Below are 17,899 nucleotides of genomic sequence, written 5' to 3'. Positions count from 1 at the left end.
CACGATGCAGAGGGTACTCAGACTACAACCCTACAAATATAAAGTAATCCACATTGCAGGGAAAGCAAACATTGCAGATCCGCTGTCCAGATTGGTGAAGGATGGTGGTCCACAATCCAAGTCAGAATTGGGAACAGAAACAGAGAGCTTTGTACGCTTCGTAGCTATTCAGGCGACACCGAAAGCTGTGACTACGAAGGAAGTCGAGAGAGAATCCGAACATGATCCAGAACTCATGGAAGTAAGAGAATGCATACAGAGTGGACAATGGGACAAGTGTACTCACAAGTTTTATCAGGTAAACTTCTCTGTGGCTTTATTCTCCCGTTTCCTTTGTTCTCTTGCTTGTGCTCTTATCTCTCCCTCATACCACGTGACTTCCGGTACATCTCATACATATTCATTATCATGACAGTGCTTATGACATAAGTGATGCAACACACGGGGGTAATAATGTGCATGCATGGGTGCGTTAATCATCAGTATATGGGTGATGAATCTCAGATGTAGGAGGAGGAGAGTGACAGGATCACCCATGTGACAGTGAGCCAATGAGAAGGTCAGAGGAGTATGGCTGCATGATGTTTGGGGAGTTGAAAAATGCAATGTTGTGCCTAGTGAATAATATAAGAAAGTCGACCTTATGGTGCGCAAATGAGTGGATTCTTTATTTGTTTGTAAGCTGCGGTAAATCAGTGTTGTTACAAGTGGTGATCCCGTGAATTCACAGTACCTTCTAATTTAAAATGATTAGCCCCTCACAGGAGCAGTCAGGAGATCAAACTGAAGATTCCCCCATTTTTATTAATAATGCACCAGCATGGTTCATGATTCTCAAAATTCATCAAGTTGCCCTCAGTGTGATGAATCAGAAAGTACGGTTTATTTATGGAGCATCTTCCAGAGCAGATTGCCTATGATGTCTTTGTGGATCCAGATGGTGATCTCCCACACGATACGTTTAAGGCCGCTATTCTGCAGCGTATTCATCCATCTAGCGAGACTTCTATAGCCCAATTACCAGCTGATGATAGACTAGGCAATAGGCAACTGTCACAGATGTTGAGGAGGTGGCGCAGGCTAGCTGGGACAGACCCTGCTAAAGGCAATTTTTGGAAACAGAGGTTCCCTTGATGTTTACCTCGTCATGTTCAAGAGTATTTGGTGAGTGTTTCTAAAATATCCACCCTCAATCAGTTGGTGGATCATCGTGTCCATGAGCTCTGCATTGAAGATCGAAGGATTGGCTTCTTCCTGAGTCAAAAGGAGCCAATGGAACTGGAACAACTGCACACTGCGCCTTGTGAAACACTAACACCATATCAAACAAAGGTAGCACCAGCACCATATCCATCGAAGATAAATGAGTTGGAGTAGCAAATGGCACCACTGACTACACAGGTCCAGGCTTTGGGCAAGCAATGGAGTTAGATGAAAGAAAAATAGAGGGTTACAGGGTGCAAAGGGTTAACTTTTACTTTTTTTTGGTAGGAATATATAGGTTGGTTCAACATTGTGGATGAAGGGTTTGAACTGTGCTGAAATATTTTATGTTCTACATCTGTTTAAGGTTACTGGAGGAAAGTTTAGGGGAGATGTTAAATGTAAGTTTTTTTTTACTCACAGAGTAAAATGCATTTCCAGGGGTGATGGTGGAGGCTGGTACAATGGGGACATTCAAAAGACCCTTAGATTAGAACATGAATGTATGAAAAAATAGAGGATATGGATGCGAGGGGGAGAAAATCATGGACAACTCTTTGATATTCTATGTAGTGTGATTGTATCAAGTTGTCAATTTCTTTTGCTAAGTGGCTTAACAAAGTAGAAATAAGAACCTTGATCCCAATATTCAGTATATTGTAAATGTCATCAGCTTAATTTTGGAGGAAATTGCACTTTCAGAAAAGGGAATTGAGAAACGGTAATCACTGTGAGAAGATGTGCATTATTGTGAAGGGGACATTAAGTTTTGAAAACACTGTCAACAGAATCAAAGCTCTAAGGCCCCAATATAGCCTTGAAAAGAGAAGCTAATTAACAATGCTAGAAATGGGAACAAGCAAGAGCTAATTGATGAAGATATGCTGATTACCGATGAACTTTCACTTGGTCACTGAAAAATGCCAACTACAGAAAAGTAGTAGGTCTAGAAATCTGATTTACACCATAACTGATGAACCATCTATAATTCCAAAAGACTGGCAGTTATGTAAAACTGAAAGGCTTTTATACGCATTAGAATGGAGGCCCATCCATGCTGATCTACTGTCCTGAATTGGGGAGGGGGCTGTGCAACAGTCGCCTTTATTCAAGAGTCTGTGGGAGGAGCCACAGGCTCAGTCAGCCAATGGTTGTGCCCAGACAGTTAAATATACAAACAGTGGTTTATCACATTCACCCCTTGTTTTTAAAAAGAGTTTGGTGGGGTGAAGTGCATTAGGTGTTATTATAGATTAAGTCCTTTGGGCGATCTGATCTAGCACTGCAACCATCATAGTACCGGCTGTGACTACAGCACAGCAGTGGGGTCCTGGATGGTCTGGGGCACCTGTATGCAGTCGTCCGCATTGGTTTGGTGGATGGGTGGTGACAAGTCTGGCATGCCACCCATTGGGGCTGGGGTAACGCGCCATGGCCCTGGTGCACCATTGCTGATAATAGGTGAGGGGGGTACGGGTGATCAGTAATGGTCTCAGGAAGCCCTGAGGATGCCAGGTCCCTAATAAAGACTGTGCTCTCGTGCCCATCGGGGTACACCACATAGGCGTGTTGGGGGTTGGCATGGAGGAGATGGACCCGTTCGACCAGTGGGTTAGACTGTTGGCTCCTCATGCTTCCAGAGTAGGACTTTCTTTCTTTCTTTGGCTTGGCTTCGTGGACGAAGATTTATGGAGGAGTAATGTCCACGTCAGCTACAGGCCCGTTTGTGGCTGACAAGTTCGTTGCAGGACTGGCAGACGCGGTTGCAAGGGAAAATTGGTTGGTTGTGGCTGGGTGTTGGGTTTTTCCTCCTTTGTCTTTTGTCAGTGAGGTGGGCTCTACGGTCTTTTTCAAAGGAGCTTGCTGCCCGCTGAACTGTGAGGCACCAAGATGTACGGTTTGAGGCGATATCAGCCCACTGGTGGTGGTCAATGTGGCAGGCACCAAGAGATTTCTTTAAGCAGTCCTTGTACCTCTTCTTTGGTGCACCTCTGTCTCGGTGGCCAGTGGAGAGCTCGCCATATAACACGATCTTGGGAAGGCAATGGTCCTCCATTCTGGAGACGTGACCTACCCAGTGCAGTTGGATCTTCAGCAGCGTGGAGATTAAGCCAAGCTGGCAGCATGGTCACTGCTGAAGACTTCCTAGGGAAGGAAAACATTCCTTCATGTGGAATAGCATTTGTAGCAGTACATAGGAATAATTTGATTGAGTGGAGCACCTCATGGAGGACATCTTGCCAGCAGGAGACTGGAAGATCTCGAGACCATAGGGCTGGGAGGGTGGCCTTACAGATGGTCAGGCCCACCATACATTTTTGTCACACTTTCTAAGTGGTATTGGAAGTCCAGCCCCAATAGCACATCAGCGCAGACATCAGCAGGAGTTTAAAGTTTTTGTAGTCTGTGCTCTGTACGGTCAGGGTCATCCCACCCCCCTCCCTCACAAATAATATTATATATATGAATATAGAAAATTATCTATAGTATAGAAAGAAGAAAAAGAGAAAAACAATTGGAATTCAACAGATTTTAACTGATCATTTTCCATTTAAAAAAGGTTAACACTGGTCTTAAGAGACTGGAAGAATATTTCTACATATTTATACCTAAAAATCATGTATACAGGTGTGAAATTTGTAAAAATATAGAATATTTATTTCTCAAAATGTATATAACTTTCTCTAAAGGAATACAGCTCTTAAATTCTGCATTCCATCTTCCTAAATCTAAATATGAGTCCAATTTCCAAGTCACTGCAATGCATTTCCTTGCTACTGCAAATGCTATTTTAACAAATTTTGTTTGATATATTGACAAGTTTAATTTGGGTCTTGTTCCTTCTATATTTCCCAGTAAAAATAAATCTAGGTTTAATGAAAATACTGTACCTGTTACTTGTTCTAATAAGTTTTGTAGATCCACCCAAAATGGTTTTACCTTAAAGTATGACCAAGTTCAGTGCCTATCTCTTCACCGCACCTAAAACATTGATCTGATGTATCTGATTTCATTCTATTCAACTTTTGTGGTGTTAAATATAACTGATGTAAAAAGTTATATTGAATTAATCTTATATCCTATATTAATAATGACTAAGATCAAACCATCTTTGCACATCAATTTCGCTGGAAGGAGGAAACACGAACAACAGTCCATGCAATTTGGGCATGTGAGAAAGTGGAAAAGTTTTGGGAAGATCTAAATCAGGTATTAAATAAAATCACAAAAAGCCACATACCAAAAAATCCAGTAATCTTTCTTCTAAGTAACATAAGAAGTAAAGAACTAGGCCTCAATTTGGATGGAGCACAAGAAAGATTTATTATGATAGCCTTAGCTGTAGCAAAAAAAATTATTATGGCAACCTGGAAATCAGAAGAGAGCCTGAGAGTACAGCAATGGTACATAGAAATGCATAAATGTATTCCATTGGAAAAAAATAACATATAATTTAAGAAATAACATCACAGTATTCGAACAAACTTGGGAACCGTACATGGAACACAATAGAGAGGGCCTACCACGGACCTCCACCCCCTAAAATGACAGAAGGAGAAGACGAAATGAACTGACCCAGTATGTAAAAGTAGATGACTCAATTTTCTTGTTTATTTTCATTGTGTGATGACATTGTTTAATGTATCGTATAGGTTGAACGTTGAGTGGGTGGGGAGGGGGATGGGAAAGAGGGAGGGAAGGGGGGGAAAAGGGGAGAAAATGACATTGTATATTCAAGAGGGATATGTTTATGTATATTATGGTCAGTATGGTTCATAGTGTGAAAAATTTTAAAAATTATAATAATCAGTCTAGATTTATGCACTCCTTGTTTAATATTTTTTTTTTGCAATAAAAGCTATATTGCAGAAGTAGATTTTTTGGTATTTCCTTTCCTAATAAGAGTTTCCAGCTCACTACAAATGAGCAACCACATTTCTAAACCTAATTCATCCCTTAAATATACTCTCAATTGGAAATAACAGAACAAAGTGTTATTAGGTATTCCATATTTATTCCTCATTTGTTCAAATGACATCAACTGACCTTGCTCATAACAATTTTCGATATTTTTAATACCCTTACTATAACAGATAATTAAAAATTGATTATTCTTTGAAAAAGGTACAAGCTGATTTTGAATCGGGGCATCTTAGATAATATATATCCTTTTATTCCAATTTTGTCTTTTAGCTTCTCCCAAATAATAATCAAGTGTTTCAACAATGGTGTCCCTTTAACTCCAATTAACATTTTTGAATCCCATTTATATATAAATTCCTCTGCCAATTTCTCTCCTATTTTATCTAACTTTTTAACCCATGCCAGCTTTTCTACTTCTTCAAAGAGAGAGGCAAAGAATCTCATTTGAGCTTCTTGGTTACAATTCTTAAAGTTAGGAAGTTGTAAGCCTCCCAATTCATATTTCCACATTAATCTTTCTATAGAAGCTCTTGACATTTTACCTTTCCAAATAATTTTTTTTACATATGTATTTAATTCTGTGGAAAAAAAAACTTATGGTGGTAGTAGTACAGGTAAAGTTTAAAAAAGATATTGAATTCTTGGAAATATATAAATCTTTATACAATTAACCCATTCTATTAATGTTATAGGTAAAGTCATCCATTTGGTAAATAATTCAATTTATATTTAATGGCAAATAATTCAATTTATATAGATTTTTTAAAATTATCTATATTTAATCCCTTCTTTTAGCCATTTAAATTGGCTATTTCTTTGATAATTACTGTCGTATCCTTCTGTTAGAGGCATAACTTCACTTTTATCCAAATTTTACCAGAAATCTTACCATATTCCTCCAAATTAAAGTGAAATTTCTTCAGAGAAGTCTCTGGTTCTGTCAAGTATATTAAAACATTATCAGCAAATAAACAAATTTTGTTCTCGTCTTGACCAACCTTAAATCCCTTGATTTCCAAATTGCTTAATGGCTCTATAGCTAATATAAACAAGGGTGAAGATAGGGGTCACAGCAGTGGCAACTGTAACAGCTCAAGGCACTGGCATCTTATTGAGTACAACATCACCAGGGAGAGGGACAGGATGGATATCAGAGTGATGAGAGCCATGTGTGATGCTGACTTCTGGACTGACCACCGCCTCATTGTGTCCAAGTTCAAGGGCAGAAGACTGCAAAGAGGCTGAATGTCTGCAGCTGGGTTGCAGAAGAATTCGCCGATGACCTTGAAGGCAGACTGCCAGATACACCACAGGAAGACGGGACCAGCGTTGAGGAACAGTGGACGGCCTTCAGAGACGCTGTCTACACTACCACCCTCGAACATCTTGGACCAGCAACACAAAGAATCCAAGATTGATTCAACGAGAATGATGAAGAAATACAGGCACCACTTATGGAGAAACAGTACAGAGTGCATCAGAACGATCCCACGTCGCTAGCCAAGAAAAATGCCTTTACCAATGCAAGAAGGTGCAGAAAAATCTTTGCAGGGTACAGGACAGCTGGTTCAGTAAGAAGGCCGATGAAATCCAGAGCTATGCAGACAGCCACGACATAAAGTGCTTCTACGATGCACTTAAGGCTGTATATAGATCGCAGTCTTCCGGCTCCTCACCCCTTCTCAATGCAGATGAGACGCAGCTGCTGACAGAGAAGAAGCAGAATCTGGAGAGGTGAGCTGAGCACTTAAACAATGTCCTTAACCGCCCTGCTGATTTCAACGACAAGGCCATTTCCCGCTTGCCCCAGGTAGAGATCAACAAAAACCTCGACACCCTCCCCACAGTAGATGAAATCAGGAAGGCAGAGAAGCAACTCTCCTGTGGCAAAGCGCCAGGACCTGATGCAATCCCTGCTGAAGTATATAAAGCAGGAGGCCCTGCCGCGATGCAAAATCTGACTGTACTCTTCCAGTCCATGTGGAAAAAGGGACAGGTCCTGCAACAGCTGAAAGATGCCAGCATTGTCCAGATCTACAAGAGGAAAGGCAACCGCCAGTCTTGCAACAACCACCGAGGCTTCACCCTCTTGTCCATTGCAGGGAAGATTCTGGCCCACGTCCTGCTCAACTGCCTTCTCCAACATCTTGAGCAAGGTCTGCTCCCAGAAAGCAAGTGTGGCTTCCTTGCTGAACGTGGGACTGCGGACATGATTTTTACTGCGTGTCAACTCCAGGAAAAATGCCAGGAGCGACACAACAACCTCTTCATGACCTTTGTCAATCTAACCAAGGCTTTCAATATGGTCAGCAGAGAAGGCCTATGGAAGATCATGGAGAAGTTTGGCTGCCACAGCAAGTTCATCACAACTGTCCGGCAATTCCACGACGATATGATGGTGAAAGTTCTGGATGACGGCGTCGAGTCGGAGGCCTTCCCAGTGACAAATGGTGTCAAACTCAGTTCAGTATGGTATTCACCGCCTTGCTGACAAATGCCTTCTATAACTATGAAGAAGGAATCCACATCAGGTACAGAACTGATGGCAGGTTGTTTAACATCAGGTGCCTGCAGGCAGTTACAAAGGTGCAAGAGACTGTTATCAGAGACTTCTTGTTTGCTGATGACTGCGCACTCAATGCCAGCATAGAGCAGAAGATGCATCGAGAAATGAACTGCTTCTCACAAGCCTGCGACAACTTCAGTCTCACAATCAACACCAAATTGGCCCGGATTGACCTGACCAGTCACCTTCGGACCCAGAGCCACCAATCTCAATTTAACTTTGAAGCCATGCTCATCTTTAACTACGAAGGATGAACAACAACAATATAAACAAGAGTTGAGTAGGGATCAGCCTTGTCTGCTTGATCTCGTCAGTTGAAGTGCAGTAGATATTTGTCCATTATTCACCACTTTAGCTTTGGGATACTTATAAACTCTCCAATTTGTCCAGAACCTTAAATAAAAAATCCCATTTCAATTGATCAAAAGCTTTTTCTGCATCTAAAGCAACAGCAACACTTAAATCTTTTCATTTTTTGTGCCAAATGTATAATACTAAGTAGTCTAGCCACATTATCTGCTGATTGCCTCTGTTTTTAACAAAACCTGTTTGGTCCATATTTATTAATTTTGGTAGAAATTTAGTCATCCTATTTACCAATATTTTAGCAAAAATCTTGTAATCTGCATTCAATAATGAAATAGGTCTATATGATGAAGGCTTCAAAGGGGCACGGTCTTCTTTAGGTATCATGGTAATTATCGCAGTTGAGAATGATTCCAGGAGAGTGTTGGTTCTTTATATGATCTTTCACTTAATTCATAATATTTCTGTTTAGTTCTTGAAATCGCCTTTTCCATTCTACATGTTGGTAATGTATTATATTAATTATTATTTATTTATTAATTAATTGTCTACATTTATCCTTGGAACTTCTCTTTTGAAGGTCTTTTCCTAAAACCATTATTTCTTGCTTTAATCTATCCATCTCTTTCATATATTCCTTTTTAATTTTAGAAGAAAAACTTACTGCTTGTGCCTAGCGTGTCTATGCCTTTTAAATGTGGCATTGACAGAGACAAATGAATACCGTCACCCCAAGAAGGATACACAGGTGCATTGGAAGCTTCCCACAGGCCTCGAAGTGGAAGCAGTACACGTCGAAGGAAGAGCAAGTAACGAGTGCTGAGGACTTCTACAAGGTCAGGCATTCCTGTGAGTGGGTGCACTTGAAACTGAGTTATTTAGTCAACTGCTTTATCCTGATCTGGCGATGATATTCCTTCAATGGATTAGGATGATATATGTAAGCCTAGGACCTAGGCAGAGGTGAGGTGATCAAAACACTAATGTACTTGGAACAGGAAATGTGATTCCTTTGAAGCTTTCTCAGACCTCGTGCTTAAGTCACAGAGTGCAGAAGCACAGAAGTGTGTCCTTTGCCCTTTTGAGTTGACCCTTTGAATCAACAGTCATCGAGCAATTAAGCATTCGTTATTGACAATGATCATACCCCACTGATTATTTCCCTCAGATTCCAATTGATGGCCGCAACCAACACTCCTCATCTAAAGAAGGATGTGTTAGCATGAAAGAGGGTCCAGAAGAGGTGCACAAGAATGATCCTGGAATGCAAGAGTGATGGTTTTCAGAGTGTATTCACTGGAGTTTGGAAAAATGAGGGGGAATCTCATTGAAACCTACTGAATACTGAAAGGACCTGACGGAATGGATGTGGAGAGTTTGTTTCCTGAGGGTGGGGTTGTCTGGGACCAGCGTCAGACCACTAAAATATCTCTTTAGATCAAAGATAAGGAGGAATTTCTTTACTCAGAGGGCAGTGAATTATGTAATTTGTTGCTGTGGATGGTGTAGGTGCCAAGTTATTGGGTATATTTAAGATGGAGATAGGTTCATGATCAGAGTTAGTATTGTGCTGTACTTTCTGTGTTCTTGTAGCCCAGTAGTCACACTGTTCCCTGCTAAACTAATGATGGTGAATGCCAAGGCATGGAACTGCCCAAGCCAGCTGAACAATGGAATGATTGATGAAGATGCCAGGCTGGTCATGGGAATTATGGACTTAAATATGCAGTCCATTTCATCTTGCAGCCTTAAGGGAATTTGTGCTTCTGTCATTATGACACAAGCAAAACCCACTGAGGCCTTAAGACCTTGTTGCCTCTCTTCTCCTCTTCTCCAATAGCTCTGAACAATAACTCCTGACAGCTTTAGGGACAGCGAGTTCAAGATTGCCATCAATCTGCATTTGTCTTAAAACTTTCTTTTTCATTCCCATGTATATTTTTTTCTGCCAACGAAAACAGTCTCTTTCTATTTGCCCTTTGTAAACCTGATCCGATGTTGTATATCTCGATCAAAACTCTTCTCAAATGTCCTTGATCCAAGGAGAACAAGTGGTCTCATGGAACCTTTCGGCTGAGATACCTAATCCGTGCTCACTTCCCTCTGTCTTTCAGGCAAACAATGATAGTGTCTCTCACTGTGATGAAACCTCTTCCTCTCAGAGTGTTACAGAAAACTTCAGGCCTTGAGTGAACTTGACAACCACTAACACCATGTTGAAAGGCTCAACTAATGACTGCAGCAGGCAAGAGACACAGCAACAGCTGTGCAAAACCACCTGATGAGGTAATACATGAATGCCCCATCACCTTCTCTTTCAGGGCACCTATCCTATTGTTATCCTCTCAGCCTAGAAATATCCCCTGGCCCAGATATCCCTCCAAACCCAGTGATACCCCTCACAGCCTGAGGTACCCCTTCAGGCCCAGTGAAACCCCTCCTGGCTCAGTGATTTCCCCCTCCTGCCAATTGAAACCTCTCCTAGCCCAAACATACCCTTCCCAGCCCAGTGATACTTCTCACCCAGCCCAATGATGAACCTCCCAGCTCAGAGACACCCCTCCCAGCTCAGAGACACCCCTCCCAGCTCAGAGACACCCCTCCCAGCTCAGAGACACCCCTCCCAGCTCAGAGACACCCCTCCCAGCTCAGACACCCCTCCCAGCTCAGAGACACCCCTCCCAGCTCAGAGACACCCCTCCCAGCTCAGAGACACCCCTCCCAGCTCAGAGACACCCCTCCCAGCTCAGAGACACCTCCCAGCTGACTGATATCTCTCTCAGCCCACTCCCATAATTCAAACATACCTCTGCCTGCTCAGTATACCCTTCATGGACCTGTCACTACAGTACAATGTTCATATTCTATTTTTTGACAGAAGAAACCATTTAACATACAGAGACTCCTAGAGTAATGCCATATGCTCCATTCACTCTCAAATCCCTTTAAATCCTCTCTGATTTTCCTGGCACCCACCTCCACCATTAATTATTTACAAATCAGGTTAATGTGTCAGAAATCTGTATTGTCACAGGAAGAACATGAAAACTTCTCATGAACAGGAGCAGAGGTCAGGATTGAATCTGGGTTTTTGCAACTGCAGTGCTAAAACTCATTGGAAAATAAGTTAGAAATGACTAGAGATCCAGTCAAAATGCCACCCAGCAATTAAACAACATTGTTAATTTGATAATACAGAAACTGACCTAGAAACTGTGTATGAATCCTTTAAATACGATCAACGTCTCCCAAATTAAATGACTGGGAAACTTAGGCTGCCTTAGAGAATTTCCTGAGTAAATGGATCTTAAGCTTGCTTGATGATTTTATGGCTTCCTCTCCTAATCACAGTCAATGTGCGCTTAATTTGAACAGGTTGTTTGCCAAAAAGAATCTGATGGATATTAATTAGCTAAATCTTGACAGGTTCTAGTGCTGGGACTGCTGCAGCTTGCAGGGAATCTGATAACACTTTCATCTGTCATATTCATTTCCGGGGCCATCTGGAAAACATTATGTCTTCCATGAGTCTCTGGTTGGATTGCTAAACATCGGCCCTCATCTGCACCTGGTCTAGGAGCTCATGAAATGAGATTTCAAGTCTGCCATACAAAATGAGGATGGGGAGAAAATTAAAGAGATACATTGGCAACCAATGTCCATTTGATACTTACCCATTTCATTCTACCTTGCGACTTGCAAGGATCTTCCCGCATCCACTCTGACGCTGACACATCGTTTATTCCAGGGTGTTGTCCTTTTACTTCAGCCTTCACTCCCACAGTTCATTTCACAGTATTCTGCAGAGCATTCTCCACCATTTCTGCCTCCCTGATGTGACACCATCATCAACACATCCTCCTCCTGCTCCCACCATTGTGCATGATTTCAAAAGGCTTTTCCTTTGGTTTATCTGCTCCACTTGTCCAGCACCCTAATCCATTTCTTATCGCATTCTTCTGTGCATATACATAGGCTGCAATACTGCCCTTTAGACCTCCCTCAATCTATTTTCCATGGTCCAACACTAAAGCAATTCTCTAGCACTCAGTACTTATTTCCTTTTCTCCCTGCAGTCTCCTTACTTTGGGTTAATAGTTTGCTGGACACTTCTGTCTAATTTGCAAACATGACTCCAGATATCCAGACCAGTCATTTGAATGCCTTAAGCAAGTGCACCACTAGACCAGGCAGGTGGCCATGTTGCTTTGGGGATGCAAGAGGTGATAATGGGATCTATGGGCTCATTGAACAAATTTGGCTTTTCTTCTGTCTTGCTCGATGGTGGTGCTAGGCCTGATATATGTACAGGGCAGTAGAAAAAGATTCTTGTGCATCTTGTGTTAATGGAATTTTGAATCTTTAGTTCACTGTTCTACACACACTATGATGTCTTTGCTTTCACTTTCCACAATGTTCAAATGAAGGAACAGAATGACTGATTTTTAGTTGGAACACACTCACTTCAGGAATAAATAGAAGTCAGCATGGCTACCAATGCTTCTACAGTACCAGCAACCTGGGTTCAAATCCAGTGCTTTCTGTAAGGAGTTTGTACGTTCTCCTCGTGACCTACATAGGTTTTCTTTGGGTTTCCTCCCACTCTCCAAAAGGTACAGGGTTGGTAGGTTAACTAGGTGAAGTTAGACAGTGTAGTTTTCACTGTAGGGCATCTACAGTGTTGCATCACTCACGTTAAAACGATCAATAATTTCAGATGGTAAAGCACTATGCTGTAATGGGCTGAGTGACATGAGGTTAGATGGGCCAAATTGCTGCCCCAGTCATCCGATTCAAAATGATGTGGGTCCCCCTACATTCCCTAGGAGAAGCCCACAGATGGCACCATGTTGCCCAGGGGAATCTGCTCCTTCTGGTGACGCATCACCAGCCAGGGAGTGATGCCGCAATATGCTGACATCACTTCCGGAAGCCAACACATGTCATCGGACATGCACACAGCGCATGGAATTCAAATAATAAAGTCAGTTACTGGTTCACCCTTGCACCGTGTGGATGCCTCTTTATTCCGTAGCCCTTCTGTAGTAGACACTACAGTGGTAATCCCGACAGTTCCAATGTCTTTGGAACCCAACTTGAACACAACAGGATGCAAGATGCTGCTACCACTACAGTCACAATGGCTGAGACCAATGTGGTAGGCATGCATTTTCTGCCCTTCTTGGCAAGCTGGCCCAAAAATTGGCTGCAACTGGCCAAGTCACAGTTCCACATCAGAGTCATCGTCTTAGAGGTCATCAAGTTCTGGCACGTCGTCAGTACCTTGGACGCTGCCACCACAACCAATGTAAGCTCCTTCGTGGACAATCCTCCCTTGGAGCATAAGTACGAACAATTCCGGCAGTTCCTCCTGGACTCCCTGGAACTCAGCCAGCATGAGTGCGCCATTCGCATCATAAATATGCAGGGCCTGGGCAATAGGAACCCCTCTGAGTTATCACACGAAATGGTGGCCCTAGCGGATGGACACATAGACTGCTTCCGCTTCAAGGCCCTAATCTTCTCCAAGCTGCCGGTTCACGTTTTCTCAGCAGTTTCCGACATGGATTTCAGCGCCCCACACCTGGTAGCCAAGGAGGTAGACAGACTTTTCCATACCCCACAACAGAGCTTTATCCTTGTGAAGCCTGTCTATGCCATTGGCACTGCCGTCTCAACTATTCTGCTGGGCCCCCAAGCAATAGCCACAGCCCAACCACAACGTGTTGGGTGCCCGGACAAACAGAACGAATACTGTTTCTATTACCATAGATGGGACCAGAAAACCTGGCAATGCACCCCCTCCCATACTCTTATCCCACAGCCAAACCAAACACGACAATGGGAAACGGGAAGGTCAGCCACCGATAGTGGCCTCGGCAGTTGGCGCTCATAAAGGCCTAATCTCAGGAACCAACGAACAAAGAGGGATTTCCTAGTCGACACGGGCGCAGAGATAAACCTCGTCTCACCAACGTATTTCAAGACCAAACACAACCCCATGGGCCTCTCACTGCAAGCAGCCAACAGCTCCTCTATCTCGAGCTACGGCACCTATCTGATACAATCCATACAGTGGACACGGTTTTCCTGTGGAAGGCACAATTGCGGCTGTGGGACTGGCCTTACTTAGAGTGGACTTCCTCTGAGCACATGAACTTTAGGTGGACGTGACAAGATGTTGGTTGGTGATCGCTACCACTTTCCAGTCGTATCCCCTCACCCAGCGGCAGCGCCCATTTCTGCCATTAGGAATCCACACTTTGGACTAAAATGAGTATGCCCGCCTACTGGCCAAGTACTTGGCTCTACTGGTGCCCAATTTCCATGACGCCAAACTGCCACATGGCGTGGAGCATCACATCGAGACCTCTGGGCCTCTAGTACTTGCACGGGCCTGGCGCCTCCCACAAGACAAGCCAAGCAAACCATGACTGAGTTCACTGCCATGGAGGAGCTGGGAAATCGTCCACCATTCAAACAGCTCCTGGGCCTCCCCATTCCACATAGTACAGAAGAACTCTGGTGGCTGGTGTCTGTGCAGTGACTATAGGCGGTTGAATGACACTACGGTCCCAGACAGATACCCTATCCCACACATCCAGGACTTCGCCATTAGACTCCAGGGCTGCTAAGTCTTTTCCAAGGTAGACCTCATCAAAGGGAACCACCAGAACACCGATGCATCCCAGAGACATCCCGAAAATGGCCATCATCACACCCTTCGGCCTTGTCGAGTTCCTGTGGATGCCATTCGGACTGAAGAATGCAGCCCAGACATTCCAGCAACTGATGGACATGGTCAATAGGGATCTCAACTTCATCTTCACCTACCTGGACCATACCCTCATCGCCAGCCCCAATGCCAGTACACACAGGATGCACCTGACTCATCAGGCTGCAGCAATTCGGTCTCACAGTTAACCCAACCAAGTGCCAGTTCAGCCAAGAGACAATCGATTTCCTGGGACACTGTATCAGCCCAGAGGGAGCCATACTGCTGCCAGACAAGGTAGAGGCTATCCAGAACTTTCCCAAGCTGAGCATGATCAAAGGTCTCCAGGAGTTCCTGGGGATGGTGAACTTTTATCTCCACTTCCTGCCGGGAGTGGCCACCCTAATGTAGCCGCTGTTCGACCTCATCAAGCTCAGTGACAAGATGCTCCAGTGGATGCTGAACACCACAGTCTGGCCCACCCAGATTCTACCACCCCCGGCCCTTACAACGGATACGCCGGACAGAGCAGTAGGTGCGGTGCTGGAGCAATGGGTCAACGAGCAGTGGCGACTCCTTTCCTTCTTCAGCAAACACTTCCAGATGCCAGAGCTCAAATATACCATGTTCGACCACGAGCCATTGGCCCTGAACCTGGCAATATAGCACTTCCAGTACAGGTTTTCACCGCCTACACAGACCACAAACCACTCACCAGCACACTCAGCAAGGTCAAAGATCCGTGGTTGGTGAGGCCACAATGTCACCTCTCCAACAGCTCAGAGTACACAATGGACATTTGCCACGTCGCTGGCAAGTCCAACATGATGGCCAATGCGTTTTTTAGACTGTAAGGTAAAACATCATGAGATGGGAATGTGTAGGGAGTTACCCTGTACAGGGCAGTAACAAGAAGGGGAGGTGTCCTTGTACTCCTGTTAGGTAAAACATCATGAGATGGGACCGGAGAAGGAGTCACCCAGTACTAAGGAGTAACAGAATGCATCCTTGTACTTACAAGATAAGAGAGACATTGATGGATTGAGAGGCAGGAAGCTAGCAGGGAAAGGATAGCAACAGTTTTAGTCATTGGACAAGTAATGATATGATGATGTTCTAAACATGTATCCAAGGGTATAAAAAATCACCATTTTGCTGATAACGGCAGAATGCATTCTCCGACTAACTTTGTTAGTCGCAAGTGTTACAATCCGGTAATAAAGAACAAAGAACCCTGATTTCGACTCAGCCTGGTGTTTGTCTCACTCATTCATGAACAAAGCAGACCTAACAAGACACACAATCACCGCAACCTCAGGGGGGCTCAACGTCACCCAGCTGGCCAAGGACCAGACTGAGGACACAGACGTCCAGGCCTAATGGATGGTCATCACCAGCCTGAAGGTCAGCGAGTTCTTCCCCTCACCAGGAGGCCCATCTCTGCTATATGACGTATCCACAGGTTTCCACAGACCAATCCTACCAGTGACCTGGAGACAGTGAGTGTTTGACCAGATCTACGGCCTGTCCCATCCCTCCATAAGGCCTGTTGTCAGACAAGTTTGTGTGGTACGGCTTCTGCCACACATGACTGTGGGCTAAAACCTATTTGCAGTGCCAACGCGCCAAGAAACACAAATACACCAAGGCCCCACTCCAGACTTTCGAGCCAGAGCAGCACCGATTTGAGCACGTGCAATAGACATTGTCGACCCACTCCCCAAGAGCCAGGGCATGTGGTATCTGTTCACAACAATCGACCACTTTACCTGTTGGCTGGAACCCATACCCCTACCCACAGGTAACACAGAGTCTTGTGCTAGAGACTTTTTATCAACTTGGCTTGCATGTTTCAGAGTCCTGACCCACATTACCTCGGACCGAGGGGCTCTGTTTACTTCCTCGATTTGGGCTAACCTAACCAACTTCTGTGGCAGCCAGTTGCACCACACCACGACCTATCACCCTCAGGCAAAAGGCATGGTCGAGTGTTTTCACCGCCTCCTGAAAGTAGCCCTGAATGCTCAACTGCAAGGCCCAAATTGGATGGACAAACTTCCATGGATGCTCTAAGGCATCCATACAGCACCAAGAGAAGACCTACCAGCCTCATCCACTGAGATGGTGTACAGTTTCCCACTTACTATCCCCGGGACATTCACTTCAACCCCTCCAGCCCACAGTCCAGTGCCCTAGACGTACTCCAGAGATGAGGGTGCGAGCAGGTAAACAGGCACCTCCACCACCTTCCTGACTCTCCACCCTGCCACATCCCCACAGACCTATAGTCCACCAACTATGACTTTGTGTGGAGAGGACAGCAAGGATCACTCCTACAGTGTCCCTATGAAGGCCCCTTCAAAGTGTTGCAGTGGGATGGTGTCGTTTTTACACTGGACATTGGCGGATGACAAGAGAGGTTCACTATCGATTGCCTCAAGGCAGCACACCTGGACTTAGGCCTGTGGGCCCTGGAGCCCCAGGTCAGGTACAGAGGTTGCCCACCCAGAGAATGTACCTGCTCTGAGGCAGCAGCGATTCTGGTGGGGTGGTGTAGCGGGCCGAATCGCCGCCTCACGTCATCTGACTCAAAATGGCGTGGGTCCGCATTCACTCCCGAGGAGAAGCCCACGGTTGACACCACATGTTGCCCAGGAAAACTCCACGCCACCACAATGCGCTGACATCACTTCCAGAAGCTGACGCGCACATCACTAGTAGTGGGTGTTCCCCTGCGCGCAGCGTGAGGAATTCAAATAATAAAGTCAGTTACTGGTTCCCCCTCACGCCACGTGGATGTTTCTTTATTCCGTAACCCTGCGGTAGCAGACGCTACAACGCCGTAGTTTCACTGACAATGATTTGATTTCTAGCACAAATCTCTTCTCTGTATTTTCCTCGACTTCCCTTGCCTTGTGTTGAATTAAAAGCCATAGTTTCTGTAACAATTATCAGCTGACTTAAGGTCAACAAAATGGAACATTAACCCTGCTTCTCTCACCACAGACACTGCTTTACCCATCAAATCTTTCCAGTACCATACTTTCTAATCAAAATGATAAATTAGGCTGAATTTAAAACTGAAGCCTTTTCAGTAGGCAATAAAACGGAATCATGAGGGGATTCTTTTGTCTTTGTTTTAATCCCTATTGTTTATAAATTTCATCTGGCTCAGTTTGTGTGGC

Source organism: Narcine bancroftii, chromosome 4, assembly GCF_036971445.1.
Source record: "Narcine bancroftii isolate sNarBan1 chromosome 4, sNarBan1.hap1, whole genome shotgun sequence".
Classification (NCBI taxonomy): domain Eukaryota; kingdom Metazoa; phylum Chordata; class Chondrichthyes; order Torpediniformes; family Narcinidae; genus Narcine; species Narcine bancroftii.
This window is presented reverse-complemented; position numbering follows the sequence as displayed.